The following is a 4816-nucleotide window of genomic DNA, read 5'->3' on the forward strand; positions in this document are numbered from 1 at the left end:
TACACAGCCCAGCTGGTTCATGTCTGCTACCTCTGTAACTTTCTAAATAAACTTTCTCTTGTAATTTGAAAAAAAAAAAAAAAAGCATCTGGGATTATGCATATGCTGTTTCCTCTGTCGAGACTCTTTTTTCAAATCAAACCTCCATGCATCTGGCCAATTTGGGCTTCAGGGTTTATTGAGAAATCTCTGGTTCCAGAAAACAACTTTCCTCATCCCTCCCCACCCCAAATTAGGCGTGTGTTTATTTCCATTATGGCGAGTGTGCACTGAATTTAAATGACTTGTTCGGTAGTCTTTGTTAATTTCTGAGCTCCTTGAGACGAGAGAAAGTGTCCTCCTCATTTTTGTATCTACAGTACCATTTGCCATGGCTTTCGCATGGGGGTACTCAACAAATATTGGTTAAATGAATGAATAAACAAAAGCAAAGTTTTCAAGGAAGTGGGAAGACTAACCTTCAGTCCTTTCTTGTTCCCTTTGTTTTCTTTTCACTTGGAACTAAGTGAATGCAGATCCTTTGTCCCTGAAGTATAAGGTGGAGTTAATAATGAGGTCCGGAGAAAAAGCATGCAAGAGACTGGTTGCTAAGAGCCAGTTCTGGTCCAGGCTGTAAAGAGGAAGAAAGATGAGAACATTGTGATTTCTATGTTATCAAGGCAGGATGACCAGAGCAAGAAATCAGAAACATCCAAGCAAAGTCCTCAACTGGGAGAGAGCTGACCCCCAGTTACAGTAAGCTCTGCCTTCTGCGTCTTTAAGGAATGGAAGCCGAAAACTAGGCAGCTGAATAGGCATCCATCAGGCAGAGGAATGAGAACCCCAACAGGTGTACTCTCAGAGCTGCTTCTACAGAGGGCAGATCTGTCACCTGCTGACACACCAAGTAAGTGTGAATTGGGAATAAGGAGAGAGCCGATTCACAGAAAGGAAACTGGGCTTTCTGGTAAATCCTCTTCTCACCTGCTAGGTCGGCCATCTGTGAAGGCTGCTTGATGAAATAAGCAAGTTACTGTTGGAAGGAGGTTGTCTCATAATCAGAGATAAGCAAATACACCACATTCTAATTACGAAAATCAAAGTTGAGAAGTTAAATGCCACTCAAAGAGGCAATTTTCTAGCTCAATAGAACTAAGAAATTCTTAGCTTTTAAACTCAGTTATATCAGATGGAAGGAAGTACTATTGGAGAACTGGGAGATTAAATGTCAAGACCAAGACGGTATCCATATGTAGCCCTCACATCAGGCAAAATGGAGTGAACCAAACATACTTTGTTGGCTCCATGATGAAGCTGTACAGTGATCAACCACTCCAACTGTGGGGCGATCTAGCTCAGTGTGTTAGAAGCACCTCATCAGTTCTGCAGCAATCTAGCAACTTCGGTGATCATCTTAAAGTGACAGTCTCTGGTCTTCCTTTAAAATTTCATAAGGCAATAGACTTTGATTAAAATAGCCAAATCATTTCTCAAAGATTAAAAAATTATTTAAAATGCAGGATTTCTGCAAACCTCAGATGCTTTCTAGGAATTACTGCTTACTTAAACATATTCACTATGGCTTATATTTTTGTTTTAATTACTGACATTTTCCCTTGTTATGTAGTTTTCATCTTTTTTCTTTGTCGTAGGGGAGAGCGCGAACGCAGTCCCCCGCTACCACAAATCATGCAGTCGAGTTTCCCACGTTGGGCGAAATCACAGGGCTCAGCACATCCTCGCCCTGGGAAAACCGCCTTCGTCATCATGGTATCTGCTCTGCCAGGTAAGTATCTGTACGTATCTTTTTCAAGTATGTAGTCTTAGCATGTTTGCCAAATTGCCTAACAAGCAAGATGTTGGATTTTGGCTACATTTTGTCCATCTTATCATATAGCCATGAAGGCATGCAGTTCTCAAAGACAGCATAACAGTAGGAGCAAATGTCCAACGATTAATAGTAATATGGATGATGGACCACAACTGTAAATTGACCATTTATATAAATACAAACTATCCCTCCTCCTGTACTTTTTTAATGAATTTATAATTTAATCTTACTGTCTTTGATGTTGAGCTTTAATTTCTTCTCTAGTCTTCATCATCTTGCATTTTCCATTTCTTCACTTGTCTACACACATGCAAAGGAAATTAATAATGAGATAGCAGTTGTTGAATGTTCTTTACATTCTAGAAACTGTGCCATTTTCTTTAGAGACCAAATTTTTTTTCCCTTAACCCTAAAGGTAGCTGTTATTATTATCATCTCTATGTAAGACATGAGAACACTGGGACTGATGGAGGGTAAGCTATTTATTCAAATATGAAGAAGGTGTTTAGATTATTATTCAGCCAATGCGCTCTCCCCTCCCCACTCTGTGTAGAATAGATTGCCTGTATTTTTAATATTGGACTGGGCCGTACAACTTGCTGGTTCCATGGAATGTTAACAGACAAGATGTGAGCAGAAATCTTAAATGTGCTTCAAGGGTTAAGGTTGCCTCTTGCATTCTGGTCATCTGCCATGAGAAAACATGTTCCAGATGGATGCTGCTTTCTAGCCTGGGTGACAAAATAAAATATACATGGCAGAACCCCTGCCCTAGGGAGCTGTTAACCCTGAGAACATCGGCACACATAGTGCAAGCCCGAGTTAAACCCAGAACCTGCAGCCCGTAGCCTGGCCGACCCACTGACGTGCCGACCTGAGAGCAAGAGAATCAGTTATTGTCCTGTCGTTTTATGCCTCTAGGTTTGGGGCTACTTTTTATCTAGGGACTAAATATTTGTGCCCCTCCTTGTCAAATTTACTTGTTGAAATCGAATCCCCAGTGGTATTTCGTAGTGGGGCCTTTGGGAGGTAACTAGGCCATGAGGGTGAAACCCTGTGTATGGAGTGAATAGCTTTATAAGAGGAGAAAAGAGAGATATGGCCTCTCACCTCCCTCCCCCGTCTGCCCTGTGAGGATACAGTAAGAAGGCAAACACTGCAAACCAGGAAAGGGCCTTTACCAGGAACCAAATCAGCTGGCACCTTGATCTTGGACTTTCCAGCCTCCAAAATTGGGAGAATTTTGTTATAGCAGCCCAAGCTGACTAAGGCCTTTGTTGCACAGCATTACTGAGATAAAAAAGATGGTAAGCTGGAGAGCTGGGATTTAAACCCATGTCACTGAAGTACTAACAAAGGTGTCCTTGCTTCTTACTCAAGGCTGCCTGTTGGGAAATGGCAGAATAGGAAATTGAACACACAATGTAGGGCTCCGAAGTCTGAGGATTTTACACTAAAGGATTCAAAAAGGCAAAAGGAAGGGAAGTCAAGATAATCAACAGGGAAGCTGTGAGCCTCAGAGGTTCCTAGGGAAGGAATGAATCCATATGGCTGAAGGCCACTTCCTCCTCTCGCTCACTGACTACACCCACGCCTCCCCTTTCACCCTCCTGCCCAGCTCGTGCCCCTGGACACCTCAGACAAGGTAGAACCAACAAAAGTGCTCGTCCGAAGGAAGCAAACTGCTCGAGAAAAATTCTGAAGTGTCTGTTTTGCATATATTTTCCTCATCTTTCATTTTAAAGAATAAGCAAACACTTCTGCCCATATATTCACTGTTTGCAAAGATCCAGAAAATCATATATGAATTATTATTTAACAAGTGCTCGAATACAAGTAGATTCTGTTAGTGTTGGTGGTATGGTGGTGAGCATAGCTGCCTTTTAAATATAAGTAGATTCTTTTTGATAGCAATATCGCCTTCTGATGGGATGTAGACACAGGAATTCACAGTAGTGATTTTCATTTAAGAGCATCGTTGGCATTTTTTATGACAAAAATTATTAGCACTTGACATTTGGCAAAATTCCAAGCCAAGCAATTATAAATATTATACCCGTTCATATACCTCCCATTCTTCTTGTTATTTTCTTGAAACACGTGATGTTACTGTGTCTAGTTCAATTCCAGAAGCAAATGAGCCATGGTTTCTCCTTTCTTAACATCAGAGCTTTCAAAGTTTAATTATTATAAAGTAATTGTATGAAAGGAACTATGGTATTTATAACATTGTTATCAACGGGTTTTATAATACTTTTATAAGATCATTAAGAGAGGTAAATTAGAAATTTCCTAGTTCTCTTTCACTCCCAATGCCTTTTAAGTAGTTTTTGCCAGAATTGAGGCCCCTCTAGCTACACTTTCTGCCGAATTGATGTTTCAGGTTCACTTGATAATAGATAGAACTACTTTAGAGCAAATATAAGTGAGCCTAGATTTCATTCTACTTTGGGATTCAAATTTATTAATATTACCCTTAAACCTGGGGTTTATTATAATGCTTCAAATTATGCCCTCCCACAGGTTGAAAGTGCTTCTCTAACTTACTGTATTAATCAGGGTTCTCCAGAGAAATAACACCAATAGAATTAATGTGTGTTTATATATCTATATTTATCTATCCATCTAGGTCTATCTCTCTCTCTCTCTCTAACATTACCCATGTCTATCTTTCTCTCTAAGAGATAGAGAGAGAGATTTTAATGAATTGGCTCTTGTGATTATGCGGGTTGGGAAGTCTGAAATCCTCAGGGCAGGCTGGCAGGCTAGAAGTTCTGGCAGGAGTTGATACTGGAGTCTTGAGTCCAAAGACCATCTGGAGGTAGAATTCTTTTCCCTTCAGGGGACCTTAGTCTTTGTCCTTGAGGGCTTCAATGGATTGGGTGAGATCCACTTACATTACGGAGAAAAACCTGCATTACTCAAAGTCTACTGATATAAATGTTTATCACATCTAAAAAAGTACTTTCACAGCAATATCTAAACTGATGCTTGACCAAATAACTG

The 4816-nt window shown here is 40.3% G+C and overlaps 1 pseudogene; it reads right to left on the minus strand.

The window, feature by feature from the left end:
* Positions 1-1628: 1628 nt before the first annotated feature.
* LOC129081208 (uncharacterized) lies at positions 1629-1773 on the minus strand (annotated as a pseudogene).
* Between the last annotated feature and the right edge of the window lie 3043 nt (positions 1774-4816).

Source organism: Pteronotus mesoamericanus, unplaced genomic scaffold (genome assembly GCF_021234165.1).
Source record: "Pteronotus mesoamericanus isolate MK-2021 breed Mesoamerican mustached bat unplaced genomic scaffold, CSHL_Meso_final contig_94, whole genome shotgun sequence".
NCBI lineage: Eukaryota > Metazoa > Chordata > Mammalia > Chiroptera > Mormoopidae > Pteronotus > Pteronotus mesoamericanus.